The following is a 16,438-nucleotide window of genomic DNA, read 5'->3' on the forward strand; positions in this document are numbered from 1 at the left end:
GATAGATTTTTAACTAAACTTATTGTGGTAAGTATTTCAAAATATATACATATATCAAGTCATAATGTTGTACAGCTTAATGTAATACAATTTTACATGTCAATTATATCTCAATAAAACTAGAAAAAGAAAAACAAATTGATTTAAAAAAATAAAGAAATCCAGTAATGGTTGGAGATTTTAACACTCTTCTGTCAGTAGCTGACAGAACAAACAAACAAGAAAATCCATGAGAATAAAGTGTACAACACAACTAAGCAACTCGACTTAATTGACATTTATCACGCACTATGCCTAACAAGAGCAGAATACACATTCACTAAAATAGATCATATGCTGTCTCATAAAGACATTTCTCAATAAATTTAAAAGGACTGGATACATACAGAATATGTTATTTGACCACAATGGAATTAATCTGGCCATCAATAATAAAAATCTCCTCATATTTAGAAATTAAACAGTGTATTTTACAAATCAAAGAAGAAATCGGTTTCATATATTCAAAGAACTGACCGCTAATGAAAATATAACATATGAAAATGTGCAGGATGCAGTTAAAATAGGCTTAAGGGAAAATGTGTAGCTATAAATGCAAGCATCAGAAAGGAAGGATTAAAATTAATGACCCAGAGACTTCCTGGGTCCAGTGGTAAAGAATCCGCCTTGCAATGCAGGGGACACGGGTTCGATCCTCAGTCAGGGAACTAAGATCCCACATGCCACAAGGCTGCTAAGCCCACATGCCCCAACTACTGAGCTCACGCGTCTCAACTAGAGCCCACATGCCGCCAACTACAGAGCCCTGGAACATGTGCGCCACAACTAGAGAAGAGAAAACCCTCACGCCACAACTAGAGAGAAGCCCAAGTACCACAACGAAGAGCCCGGGCCACAAGGAAAGATCCCGCCTGCCTCAACAAAGATCCCACGTGCCACAACTAAGACCCTATGCAGCCAAAAATAGATAAAATAGATAAATAATAAATAAATCTTAAAAAAAATTAATGACCTAAGCTTCTACCTCAAGAAGCCAGGGAAAAGGAAAGCAAATTAAACCAAGAAAAAGGAACAAAATAGTCAAGTGGGGAAACCAACAGAACAAAGGTAAAAAAAATACCATCATGACAATACATGCATGTAGAGTATTTGATAAAATATAATGCCCACTCATGATAAAAACTCAGCAAACTAGGAATAGAGTGTCCTCAATCAGATTGCCCTCAATCAAATAAAGGGCATCAGATCACATTTAATGGTGAAATATTGAATGCTATTTCTTGGTATCATGAGCAAGGCAAGTATGTCCATTCTCACTTTTATTCAAGATTGTACTGGATAATCTAAAGCGACAGATATCATATAACAATGGCTGTCACCTCTGGGGGTACTAACTGGAGAGGGACATAAAGGAAATATATCGGGAGATGAAAATATTCTATGTGTGGATTAGAGTATGGGTTACATAAATATACAGTTCTAAAACTTTACTGGACTGTACTCTTAAGGACAGCATGTCTCACTGTTAAGTACTAGAGATCCTAGTCAGTATAGTGAACATTAAATAAGGAAAACATAAAGGCTGGAAAGGAAGAAGTAAAGCAATTTTTTTTTTTTTTTGTATATGACATGATTGTGTAAGAAATCCAAGGAAACTAACAAATTTCTAGAACATGTAAGTGATTTTAGCAAGTTCACAGTGATGAAATAAAATTTATATTTTAAGGCAGGACAAGAAAAAATTAAACATAAAATTATCTGTGTTTGTTTGGGCCTTCTCCCTCCCTCCCTAATGTGCAGTGTGAATCTGCATTACACATTAATCAGAGCTCCTCAAAGATGGGAGTGCCTGCTTGACGGTAAAGATCAATTTTTTTCCCTTTCTTCTGACTCTAGAAATGTAACTTCTTAAAAGAACAGCATTCTTGGGACTTCCCTGGCGGTCCAGTGGTTAAGACTCCACACTTCAAATGCAGGAGGCGCAGGTTCGATCTCTGGTTGGGGAACTAGGGTCTCACATGTCGCGCAGCGTGGCAAAGAAAAAAAAAGAACAGCATTCTTTCCCAACTCTGTAGGGGTCATAGTGACTTGCTGCTCGCTTTGTACGTGCTTACCTGGACTATCTTTGGAGAACTTTATATAAAATATAAGCATTTTGATGTACTGCCCTCCTACTCTCAATAGGAGGACTCCCACCACTATCAGGATTCATGCCTAAATGAATGATTATTCAAGAAATAACAAAAAACAATACTATTATCCTACCCACACTCATAACTACCACAGCACTGCTCAACCTGTACTTCTACATACAACTCACGTACTCCACAGCACTGACCTTATTCCCCTCTACAAACAACATGAAGATAAAATGACAATTTAACTCTACAAAACAAATAATCCTTTTACGGACCATAATCACAGCATCCACAATACTTCTACCTCTCACACCAATACTGTCAATCCTAGAGTAGGAATTTAGGTTAAACCAGACCAGGAGCCTTCAAAGCCCTAAGCAAGTACAGTTTACTTAATTCCTGCCTAATAAGGATTGTAAGACTGTATCTTACATCAATTGAATGCAAATCAAACACTTTAATTAAGCTAAATCCTCACTAGATGGGAGGGATACATCTCCCATGAACTTTAAGTTAACAGCTAAATACCCTAATCAACTCCTTCAATCTACTTCTCCAGCCACGAGAAAAAAAAGGTGGGAGAAATCCCGGCAGGGTTGAACCTGCTTCCTTTAATTTGCAATTCAAAATGATCAATTCACCACGGGACTTAGCAAAAAGAGGACTTAACCTCTGTCTTTAGAATTACAGTCTAATGCCTGCTCGGCCATTTTACCTATATTCATAAATTGCTGATTATTCTCAACCAACCACAAAGACACTGGTACTTTATACTTACTATTTGACTCTTGATCCGGAATGGTGGGCACTGGCCTAAGCTTATTAATTCGCACTGAACTAGGCCAACCCAAAACACTGTTCGGAGATGACCAAATTTACAACGTGGTAGTAACGGCCCACGCATCTGTAATAATTTTCTTTACAGTTATACCCATTATAATTGGCGGGTTTGGAAACTGGCTAGTACCCCTAATTATTGGGGCGACCAATATGGCTTTTCCCCGTATAAACAATATGAGTTTCTGATTACTCCCTCCTTCTTTCCTATTGTTACTAGCATCATTAATAGTTGAAGCCGGTGCGGGTACAGGTTGAATTGTATATCCACCCTTAGCTGGAAACTTAGCATAAGCAGGAGCTTCAGTTGACCTTACTATTTTTTCTCTACATTTAGCTGGTGTATTCTCAATTCTTGGGGCTGTTAAATTTTTTTGTTTGTTTTTTGCAGTACGCGGGCCTCTCACCGCTGCAGCCTCTCCCGTTGCGGAGCACAGGCTCCAGACACGCAGGCCCAGTGGCCATGGCCCACAGGCCCAGCCACTCCACGGCATGTGGGATCTTCCCAGACTGGGGCACGAACCCGTGTCCCCTGCATCGGCAGGCGGACTCTCAACCACTGCGCCACCAGGGAAGCCCGGGGCTATTAATTTTATCACTACTATCATCAACATAAAACCATCCACTATAACCCAGTACCAAATACCACTATTTGTATGATCAGTACTAATCACAGCAGTATTGCTTCTACTATCCTTACCTGTCCTAGCAGCCAGAATCACCATGCTATTAACTGATCGAAACCTGAACACAACTTTCTTCGATCCTGCGGGAAGAGGAGACCCAACCTTATATCAACATCTATTTTGATTCTTTGGACACCCTGAAGTATACATTTTAATCCCACCTGGATTTGGAATGATCTCACACATTGTAACCTATTACTCAGGTAAAAAAGAGCCTCTCGGGTATATGAGTATGGTATGAGCTATAGTATCAATCGGGTTCTTAGGGTTTATCATATGGGCCCATCAAATATTCACAGTAGGTATAGACGTTGATTCGCGAGCATACTTTACATCAGCCACTATAATTACTGCTATTCCTACAGGGGTAAAAGTATTTAGCTGACTGGCAACACTCCATGGAGGCAATATTAAATGATGCCCGGACATGAGGTGAGCCTTAGGTTTCATCTTCCTTTTCACAGTCGGCGGACTAACAGGTACTGTCCTAGATAATTCATCATTAGACATTGTCCTTCATGATACCTACTATGTATTCACACACTTTCACTATGTGCTCTCAATGGGAGCTGTTTCTGCTATCATAGGAGGATTTGTACACTGATTTCCACTACTCTCAGGATATACACTCAACATGAGCAAAAATTCACTTCGTGATCATATTCGTGGGTGTCAACATAACCTTCTTCCCACAACATTTTCTAGGCTTATCTGGCATGCCTTGATGGTACTCCGACTATCCAGACGCCTATACAACATGAAATACTATTTCATCAATAGGCTCATTCATCTCATTAACAGCAGTCATACTGATAGTCTTCATTATCTGAGAAGTATTCACATCCAAAGGAGAAGTATTAACAGTAGAACTTACAAATTAGAGTGGTTAAATGGATGTCCTCCACCATACCATACATTTGAATAGCCAACTTACGTTAATCTAAAGTAGCCAAGAAAGGAAGGAATCGAACCCTCTTTTATTGGTTTCAGGCCAACATCATAGCCGCTATGTCTTTCTTCATGAACGAGGTATTAGTAAAATTTTACATAACTTTGTCGAAGTTAAGTCACAAGTGAAAATCTTGTATACTCTATGGCATATCCCTTCCAACTAGGTTTTCAAGACATAACATCACGCATGATAGAAGAATTGCTACATTTTCAAGACCACACACTGATAACTGTTTTCCTAATTAGCTCCTTAGTTCTCCATATTATTATGCTATAATACTTACAACTAAGTATTCTATATAATACTTATATTACTTATAAGTATTATATAGAATACTTAGAAGTAATACTTATATTACTTATAAGTATTATAATACTTATATTACTTAGAAGTAATACTTATATTACTTCTAAGTATTCTATATAATACTTATATTACTTTTAAGTATAATACTTATATTATATTCTATATAATACTTACAACTAAGCTAACACATACTAGCACAATAGATGCACAAGAAGTAGAAGCTATCTGGACTATCCTACCGGCTATTATCTTAATCTTAATTGCCTTGCCATCATTACGAATCCTTTATATAATAGATGAAATCAACAATCCATCTCTTACTGTAAAACCTATAGGCCACCAATGATACTGAAGCTATGAATATACAGACCACGAAGACCTAAATTTTGATTCCTATATAATCCCAACACTAGACCTAAAACCAGGAGAGCTATGACTGCTAGAAGTAGATAACTGAGTAGTTTTACCTATAGAGATAACAATCCAAATACTAATCTCCTTCGAAGACGTATTACACTCATGCGGTACCCTCCTTAGGCCTAAAGACAGACGCAATCCCAGGGCACCTAAACCAAACAACCCTAATATCAACACGACCAGGCTTGTATTACGGACAGTGTTCAGAGATCTGTGGGTCAAACCACAGCTTCATGCCAACTGTCCTTGAGCTAGTGCCCCTAAAATACTTTGAAAAATGATCCACGTCTATGCTATAAACTCATTAAGAAGCTAGATTATTGTTAACCTTTTAAATTAAAGACTGAAAGCTAAAGTTCTCCTTGATAGCATGACACAACTAGATATATCAACATGATTTACTACTATTTCATCTATATTTCTAACATTATTTATTATATTTCAACTAAAAATCTCAAAACACATCTACTACCCCAACCCAAAATCAGCACTCACTAAAGTGCAAAAACAACCTGCCCCTTGAGAAACAGTATGAACAAAAATCTATTTGCCCCTTTTGTAACCCCAATAATAGGCCTCCCTGTAGTCGTTCTAATCATTATATTCCCAAGTATTTTATTTCCAACATCAAAAGGACTAATTAATAATTGCATAATTTCCCTTCAACAATGACTAATTCAACTCACATCAAAACAAATAATAGGTATCCATAATCATAAAGGACAAATCTGATCACTAATATCACTCATTCTAGTTATTGGCTCAACCAATCTCCTTGGACTATTACCCCACTAATTTACCCCCACCACACAGCTCTCAATGAATGTGGGAATGGCCATCCCCCTATGAGCCAGTGCCATCATTCCAGGTTTCCTTAATAAAACACAAGCATCCCTAGCCCACTTCTTATCACAAGGCACACCCACCCTCCTTATCCCTATGCTAGAAATTATCAAAACTATCAGCCTATTATTCATCCAACCAGTAGCACTGGCTGTATGACTAACAGCCAATATTACAGCAGGCCACTTACTAATACTTCTAATCGAAGAGACAACCCTAGTGCTAATAAGCACGAGCACATTCACGGCTCTCATTACATTTATCATTCTCGCCCTACTCCCCATCCTCAAATTCGCTGTTGCTATAATTCAAGCCTATGTATTCACCCTCTTAGTAAGCTTATACCTGCATAGCAACACATAGTGACCCACCAAACCCACATGTGTCACATAGTAAATCCTAGTCCTTGATCTCTCACAGGAGCTCTTTCAGCACTTCTCATAACATATGATTCCACTTCAACTCAATAGTTCTACTAATACTGGGCCTACTAACTAATATTCTAACAATATATCAATGATGACGAGACGTCATTCGAGAAAGCACTTTCCAAGGCCACCACACACCAACCGTCCAAAAGGGACTTTGAGACGGAATAATCTTATTTATCATATCAGAAGTCCTATTTTTTACCAGCTTTTTTTGAGCCTTCTACCACTCAAGCCCCGCCCCTACCCCTGAATTAGGCAGATGCTGGCTACCCCTTATGCATTCACCCCTTAAACCCCCTAGAAGTACCACTCCTCAACACTTCTGTGTTATTGGCCTCTGGCGTATCCATTACCTGAGCCCATCACAGCCTTATAGAAGGAAATCGTAAGCACATACTTCAAGCCCTTCTTCTTACAATCGCCCTCGGTGTTTATTTTACACTCCTACAAGCATCAGAGTATTACGAAGCCCCATTTACGATCTCAGATGGAGTCTACAGATCACCTTTCTTCATAGCCACAGGATTCAACGGACTACATGTAATTATTGGGTCTACTTTCCTTATTGTTTGTTTCCTACGCCAATTAAAATTCCACTTCACATCCAACCACCACTGCGGCTTCGAAGCTGCTGATTGATACTGACATTCTGTAGACGTTGTGTGACTCTTTATGTATCTGTCTATTGATGAGGCTCATAGTCCTTTTAGCATTAATTAGTACAACTGACTTCCAATCAGCTAGTTTCGGTACACCCCGAAAAAGAACAATAAACCTAATACTGACCCTATTAACAAACAGAATACTAGCCTCATTACTCGTACTTATCGCCTTCTGACTTCCTCAACTAAACACACAGAAAAAACAAGCCCCTAGGAATGCAGATCTGACCCTATAGGATCCGCCCGCCTACCCTTTTCCATAAAATTTTTCCTAGTAGTGATCACCTTCCTCCTTTTCGACCTAGACAACCTAAAAACAATACTTACCATAGCCCTACTTTTAATCTCATTATTAGCAGTTAGCCTGGCCTATGAATGAACTCAAAGGTGATTGGAACGAGCTGAATATGGTACTTAGTTTAAAATAAAACAAGTGATTTCGACTCATTAGATTATGGTTAAACTCATAATTACCAAGTGTCCTTAGTACATATAAATATTATCATAGCTTTCACTATGTCCCTCATAGTGTCACTGTCCCACCTAATATTCTCACTACTCTGCCCAGAGAGCATGATACTGTCACTATTCATCCTAGCAGCCCTGACAACCTTAAACTCACATTTCACCTTAGCCAGCATAATACCAATCACCTTACTGGTCTTCGCGGCCTGCGAAGCAGCCCTCGTATTAGCCTTATCGGTAATGGTATCAAACAAATATGGAACCGATTACATACAAAACCTCAGTCTTCTCCAATGCTAAAATTTATCATCCCCACAATCATACTAATACCCCTAACTTGGCTATCAAAATGTAGTATAGGGCTTCCCTGGTGGCGCAGTGGTTGAGAGTCCGCCTGCCGATGCAGGGGACACGAGTTCGTGCCCCGGTCCGGGAAGATCCCACATGCCATGGAGTGGCTGGGCCTGTGAGCCATGGCCGCTGAGCCTGCGCGTCCGGAGCCTGCGTGTCTGGAGCCTGTGCTCCGCAACGGGAGAGGCCACAACAGTGAGAGGCCCGCGTACCCGGGGGGGGGGGGGGGGAGTAGTATAATCTGAATTAACTCCACAACCCGCAGTCTACTAATTAGTCTCACAAGCCTACTTCTTCTTAACCAATTCAACGACAATAGCCTCAACATCTCATTAACATTCTTCTCTGACTCCCTCTCCCCACCATTACTAATCCTAACAATATGACTCCTTCCCCTAATACTAATAGCCAGCCAATCTTACCTACTCAAAGAGCCACTAATCCAAAAAAAGCTATACATCACAATACTAATCATGTTACTAATACCAATCATTCCTAATCACAACATTCACCGCCACAGAACTATTTTCCATTATATTTGAAGCCACACTAGTTCCTACCCTCATTATCATTACCTGTTGAGGTAACCAAACAGAGCAACTTAACACCGGACTCTATTTTTTATTCTACACACTAGTTGGGTCACTCCCATTACTAGTGGCACTACCATATATACAAAACATCATAGGCTCTCTAAATTTCCTATTACTTCAATATTGAGCTCAACCACTATTCAACTCCTGATCCAACGTCTTTATATGATTGGCCTGCATGATAGCCTTTCTAGTAAAAATACCTCTCTACGGCCTCCACCTTTGACTACCCAAATCACATGTAGAAGCTCCTATCGAAGGCTCTATAGTCCTTGCAGCCATACTACTAAAACTCAGGGGCTATGGCATACCACGGATCACATCAATACTCAACCCCCTAACAGAGTTCAGAGCATACCCTTTCCTTATGCTTTCCTTATGGGGAATAATCATAACCAGTTCTATTTGTCTATGTCAAACAGACCTAAAATCACTCATCGCCTACTCCTCAGTCAGCCACACGGCACTTGTTATCGCAGCTATCCTCATTCAAGCCCCTTGAAGCTACATAGGGGCTACCGCCCTAATAATTGCCCACAGCCTCACATCGTCTATATTATTTTGCCTAGCAAACTCAAATTATGAATGAATCCTAGCCGAACTATAATCCTAGCCCGAGGCCTACAAATTATCTTCCCACTAATAATCACTTGATGATTACTAGCAAGCCTAACAAACCTGGCCCTACCCCCTACTATTAATCTAATTGGAGAACTGTTCGTAGTTATATCAACTTTCTCATGATCAAACCTCACTATTATCCTAATAGGAACCAATATTGTAATTACAATCCTATACTCTATGTATATACTAATCACAACACAACGCGGCAAATGTACGCACCACATCAGTAATATTACACCCTCCTTCACACGAGAAAACGCCCTTATAGCTCTCCATATCCTGCCACTTCTACTCCTGTCACTAAATCCTAAAATCATCTTGGGCCCCCTATACTGTAAATATAGTTTAAAAAAACACTAGATTGTGAATCTAGCAACAGAAGACTAAACCTTCTTATTTACCGAGAAAGTACTGCAAGAACTGCTAATTCATGCCCCCATGACTAATAGTATGGCTTTTTCAAACTTTTAAAGGATGGTAGTTATCCATTGGTCTTAGGAACCAAAAAACTGGTGCAACTCCAAATAAAAGTAATAAACCTGTTCTCTTCTTTTGCCCTAATCACATTACTAGTACTAATTATTCCAATCATGATAACTAGTACAAACTCCTACAAAAGTGATAAATACCCATGATATGTAAAAAAATACCGTCTCATGTACTTTCATTACCCGTCTAATCCCAACAATAATATTCCTTCATACAGGCCAAGAAATAATCACTTCAAACTGACACTGAATCACTGTCCAAACCCTTAAATTGACACTCAGCTTCAGAATAGATTATTTCTCAATTATGCTTGTACCAGTGGCATTGTCTAACACATGATCCATCATAGAGTTCTCAATATGATACATACATTCAGATCCTTATGTCAACCAATTCTTCAAATACCTACTCTTCTTCCTCATTACTATACTAATCCTTGTTACAGCCAACAACCTCTTCCAACTTTTTATTGGGTGAGAGGGGGTAGGAATCATATCTTTCCTACTCATCGTGTGATGATATGGAAGAACAGACGCAAACACAGCTGCTCTCCAAGCAATCTTACATAACCACATCAGAGATATCGGATTCATTATATCAACAGCATGATTTCTGTCCAACTCAAAGGCATGAGACCTACGACAAATTTTTATACTCGACCTAAATTCTCTAAACCTCCCCCTCACAGGACTCATACTAGCCGCAACCGGAAAATCAGCCCAATTTGGACTTCACCCTTGACTCCCTTCAGCAATAGATGGTCCTACCCCAGTATCAGCCCTACTCCACTCAAGCACAATGGCCATAGCAGGAATTTTCCTACTTATCCGATTTTACCCTTTAACAGAAAACAACAAACTCATTCAAACAATAACATTATGCCTAGGAGCTCTTACCACCCTATTCACAGCTATATGCGCTCTCACCCAAAACGACATTAAAAAAAATTATCGCTTTCTCTACCTCAAGCCAATTAGGTCTGATGATGGTAACAATCGGTATCAACCAACCCCATCGAGCATTCTTACATATTTGCACACATGCTTTTTTTAAAGCCATACTATTCATGTGCTCTGGATCCATTATCCACAACCTAAACAATGAGCAAGACATTCAAAAAATAGGAGGCCTATTCAAAACCCTGCCCTTCATTGCAACAGCCCTTATCACTGGGTGCCTGGCACTGACAGGAATGCCTTTTCTCACTGGTTTTTACTCTAAAGACCTAATCATCGAAACCACCACCACGTCTTATACCAACGCCTGAGCCCTATTAATAACTCTAATCGCTACCTCCCTCACAGCCATCTATAGCACTCGCATCATCTTCTTCACACTACTGGGACAACCCGCTACTCTACCTCAGCTCCTATCAATGAAAACAATCCCCTCCTAGTTAATTCTATCAAACACCTACTAACCGGAAGTATCTTTGCTGGATTCATCATCTCCAACAACATTCCCCCAACAACCATCCCCCTAATAACCACACCTTTGCACTTAAAACTAACTGCCCTCGTAGTAACAGCTCGGGTTTTGTACTAGCATTCGAAACCAACCTTAACGCACAAAACTCAAAATATACTTATCCTCAAACTCCTTTAAATTGTCTACTCTCCTAGGATATTTCCCTACCATCATACATGGCCTACCTCCCCATCTAAACCTATTAATGAGCCAAAAATTAGCAACCTCCCTCCTAGACTTAATCTGACTAGAAACTATCTTACCAAAGACTATAGCCTTCATTCAACTAAAATCCTCCACACTAATCTCAAACCAGAAAGACCTTATTAAACTATACTTTCTATCATTTCTCATCACCGTCACCCTTAGTATACTCTTATTTAATTACCCCGAGTAATCTCCATAATAACCACAACACCCATAAATAATGACCAACCAGTAACAATCACCAACCAAGTACCACAACTATATAATCCACAATCCCCACAGCCTCCTCACTAAGACACCTAGAGTCACCAGTATCAGAAATAACCTAATCCCCCAACCCATTAAACTTAAACACAATTTCCACATCCTCATCCTTCAAAATACAAAACACCAGTAAAAACTCTACTGTTAACCCTAAAAGAAACGCCCCCAATACAACCTTATTAGAAACCCAAACCTCAGGATATTGTTCAGCGGCTATAGCCGTTGTATAACCAAACACAACAAATATGGGGAATATTAGTATGTAATGTAATCATTGATATTACATAATACATATTATTGATCGAACATAGTACATTAAGTTAAATCAATTTAAATCAACATGCTTGGAATCCCGTCCATTAGACCACGAGCTTAATCACCAGGCTGCGTGAAACCATCAACCCGCTCGGCAGGCGTCCCTCTTCTCGCACCGGGCCCATAACTTGTGGGGGTTTCTACTGAACTTTATCCGACACCTGGTTCTTACTTCAGGGCCATCTCACCTAAAATCGCCCACTCTTTCCCCTTAAGTAAGACATCTCGATGGGTTAATGACTAATCAGCCCATGCTCACATATAACTGCGATTTCATATATTTGGTATTTTCTATCTTGGGGGAGGGTGCGAAGTGCTTAGACTCAGCTATGACCTTAAAAGGTCTTAACACAGTCAAGCAAATTGTAGCTGGACCTGGATGTATTTATTAATTGGCAAGAGCAACCTGTGTTGTACAATCACTTAATGGTCACAGGACATAGCACTTTACTATTCCCCACCCCGGCTTAAAATATTTATCCATCACAATAAATCAACCTCAACCCCCTCCCTATCATACCAATGAGCTACTTAGATATTCACCACCCATATAGACAGACATCCCCCTAGATTCGCCAGCCATCTTATCAAAAATTTAATACTAAATCTGACACAAGCCACATAATACAACCATACAAACACCAGCTATGTGCAACAAGTTAATGTCGCTTAAATATTTCCTAAAGCAAGACACTGAAAATGTCTAGATGGGCTCACTAGCCCCGTAAACATAACGGTTTGGGCCCAGCCTTTCTATTAGTTTTTAATAGAATTACACATGCAAGTATCCGCACTCCGGTGAGAATGCCCTCTGAATCCCTAAGATTAAAAGGGGCAGGCATCAAGCGCTACACCAGCAGCTCACAGCACCTTGCTCAACCACTCCCCCACGGGAGACAGCAGGGATAAAAATTAAGCCATAAATGGAAGTTTGACTAAGCCATATTAATCTGGTTTGGTAAATTTCGTGCCAGCTACCGCGGTCATATGATTGACCCAAATTAATAGAACTACGGCGTAAAGCGTGTTAAAGAACCATACAATATAAAGTTAAACCTTAATTAAGCTGTAAAGAACCATAATTAAAATAAAAATCAACTACTAAAGTGACTTTAACATATTCTGATCACACGATAGCTAAGATCCAAACTGGGATTAGATATCCCACTAGGCTTAGCCCTAAACCCAAATAATCATAAGAACTAGACTATTCGCCAGAGTACTACTGGCAACAGCTTAAAACTCAAAGGACTTGCTGGTGCTTCACACCTCTCTAGAGGAGCCTGTTCTCTAATCGATAAACCCCGATAAACCTCACCAACCCTTGCTACTCCAGTCTATATGCCTCCATCTTCAGCAATCCCTAAAAAGGAGCAAAAGTAAGCACAATTATAACACCTAAGAACGTTAGGTCAAGGTGTAACCTATGGGGTGGGAAGAAATAGGCTACATTTTCTACACCAATAACACCCTTTACCCACACGAAAGTTTTTATGAAACCTAAAAACTAAAGGAGGATTTAGTAGTAAATTAAGAATAGAGCGCTTAATTGAATAAGGCCATGAAGCATGCACACACCGCCGGTCACCCTCCTCAAGTGCCATGACAAAGCCACAATTCATTAACACATGCATGGCCGCTGAGCCTGCGCGTCCGTAGCCTGTGCTCCGCAACGGGAGAGGCCCCAACAGTGAGAGGCCCGCGTACCGCAAAAAAAAAAAAAAAAAAAAAAAAAAGAATCTGCCTGCCAACGCAGGGGACACGAGTTCGAGCCCTGGTCCGGGAAGATCCCACATGCTGCGGAGCAACTAAGCCCGTGCACCACAGCTACTGAGCCCACACACCACAACTACTGAGACAGTGCTGTAGAGCTCGTGAGCCACAACTACTGAGCCCAAGTGCCACAACTACTGAAGCCCGCGTGCCTAGAGCCTGTGCTCCACAACAAAAGAAGCCACCACAGTGAGAAGCCCGCGCATCGCAACGAAGAGTAGCCCCCGCTCACTGCAACTACAGAATGCCCACGTGCAGCAACAAAGACCCAACACAGCCAAAAATAAATAAATAATTTTTTTTTAAATGGAAAAGGTAACAAAAGAAATTTGTGAGGTAATGTAAATGTCCTCAAGCTCAATTTGAATGATTACATATAGGTACACATTTGTCAAAATTTTTCAATTGTACACTTAAAATTTGTGTATTTAACAAAGCACTGTTAGCAAAAATACATACAAAAAGGCCCACTGTCTTCAAAGTAACAATAATAAGACGGAGAGTTGACTTCTCAACAGAAACCATGGAATACAGAAAACAATAGCATGGTGTCTTTAAAGGGCTGAAAAAAAAGAACTGCCAACTTAAAATTCTCTGCTTAAAGTATCTTTCCAAAATGAAGATGAAATAAAGACATTTTCAGGCAAACACAAAGTGGGGAAATTCTGTCACTCTAAAAGAAATGATAAAGGGAGCTCTTCAGACAAAAGGAAAATGATCCTAGGAGGAATTATGGAAATACCAAAGGGAGTGAAGAGTATACGAAAGGGTAGATATGAAGGAAAATATAAACACTGACTGTAAAGATCCTTTCTCACCTGGGCAGGAATCTTGGGAGAGTCCTCTGTCCATTATCCATGGCTCTACTCCGAGTTCTAGCTGGGCCACGATAGCTGGTTTGGAGATCCAAGACACTGTCCAAGTGAGAGATCAGGCCTTGAGGGCTTGGAAGAAGAGAAACCCTTCTAGGGTTCACTGACCCCACACTCCCAGCCAGGTCACACCCACTCTGCCAAGACCCCAGGCAGATGCAAGTCAACACAAGGCACAGCCTCACCCACAGTGACCAAGTGCCAAGGTCTCCAGCATCATGTTGTGGTACAGGGTCTTCTGGCCAGGGCCCAGCAGCCCCTACTCCTCCTGGGTGAAGTCCACAGCCACATCATCGAAGGTTAACTGCCCCTGAAATGTCACCGTCGTGTCTGCTTAGCTAAGACCCTGATCTCTGCAAAGCTCCCACAAGGGCTGGGAGCAGCATACATGAGAACGTGAGGATGGACTCAGGCGTACAGAGAGATGTCCTGAGAAGGTTCTGGCTTCGGAGGGATACTCAAGGCTCCCCGGGGGATCTGGGGGCCTCCATCAGCCATTTCAGAGGAGAGCCCCCATAATACTGAAATGTTTACCCCCTAAGAATCTCACGCATTTCTTGATAAACTAAGGATCCTCCACAAGATCAAAATGTACAGTCATCCTTCACGATTCCTCTTCCTTTTTATATATCAGGCATAAAAAGATGATGTTATTAACTGCTGATAATAATGTTAACATTTGCCAAGAGTTCTCCAGGCTGAGCGCAATGCTAAGTCAGCACTTTCTCTAACGGAAATTCACTTAACCCTGGAAACAGTCTGAGAAAGTAGTTGCCACTTCCTGGAGTCTGTTTTGTTGTCCTTTCAAAGGAGGAGCCTGAGCTGAGAGAAGTGCACAAGTTTTGGAACACAGGTTACGTGGGCTTCATAAGAATTAACAGAGATATGCTCCCTCTTTTAGACAAATCATTCCAGATGATGGAAATACCAGAATCGTTTGTTCATTAAACGGGTGGTAGCTGAAGCCATTCGGGTCAGGAAGTTTCTTGCTGGGGGGCTTTGTGACTAGATCTTCACTGGCTCTAGGGCTTTATTGATACACTTAAGGACTGCAGGACAAGGCAGTTTTCTGCCTCTTCTGTTCATCCCTCCTCGGCCAGAACGATGGGCTGAGGGTCCGAAGTCGGGGGAGTTATGCCCCTAGCCTGGGGTCCAGGCCTAGCCCATCAGGAGGGAGAGGAGAGGCCACTCACCGGGAGGCAGGCAGCCAAGAGCCCCGTGGCCGTCATCTCTTCCGACTCCGAGCTCTCGACCGAGTCAGAGCTGGGAAAGGCGAGTAACAAACCTCGACGGCGGTCAGGTCCGACCCGCAACGCCCACCCCGGAGTCTCTGCACACAGGGAGGGGCCAGGGCCACGGTTCTCGGGTCCCGTCAGCTCCCGACACCGTCCGCCCCAGGCCCCGGCCGGCCGGACCCCGCAGCTCTCCCGACGGTTACTCCGTCCCCAGGCCGCGGACTCCGGAGACCTCGGCCCAGAGCGCCCTCCGGGGAAACCACCAAGACCAGGAAACCCGCGGCGCAGCTTGCCGACCAACACGTGTGCGCCGCTGCCGGAGCCCTGCTCCTGAGCGCACAGAGAGTCAGACTACATTCACCAGAAGACCCTGTGGCGCGACCGACCGACCAACGCGAGAGCGCGACGGGGGAGCCCGGGACGTTGAGACGCCGCTGCGCTGGAGCTTCTGGGAGTTGTATTCCTGCAGCCGACTCTGGACCAGGGCGTCCAGGGAGTCACACTACATTTC

The 16,438-nt window shown here is 41.6% G+C and overlaps 1 protein-coding gene across 5 annotated transcripts in view; it reads right to left on the reverse strand.

Annotated features, from left to right (window-relative positions):
* The window catches only part of ZNF606 (zinc finger protein 606), a 53,994-nt gene extending 37,778 nt beyond the window's left edge, over positions 1-16,216 (reverse strand). For 2 of the 5 annotated variants that reach the window (XM_082863266.1, XM_082863272.1), the window contains exon 1: positions 14,639-16,216. The gene's annotated coding sequence lies outside the window, so the exon portion shown is untranslated. The remainder of the gene's footprint in view (positions 1-14,638) is intronic. The other 3 variants (XM_082863270.1, XM_082863267.1, XM_082863268.1) reach the window with 3 other exon arrangements.
* Between the last annotated feature and the right edge of the window lie 222 nt (positions 16,217-16,438).

This window comes from Leucopleurus acutus, assembly GCF_964270905.1.
Source record: "Leucopleurus acutus genome assembly, chromosome: 20".
NCBI classification, from domain to species: Eukaryota; Metazoa; Chordata; class Mammalia; order Artiodactyla; family Delphinidae; genus Leucopleurus; species Leucopleurus acutus.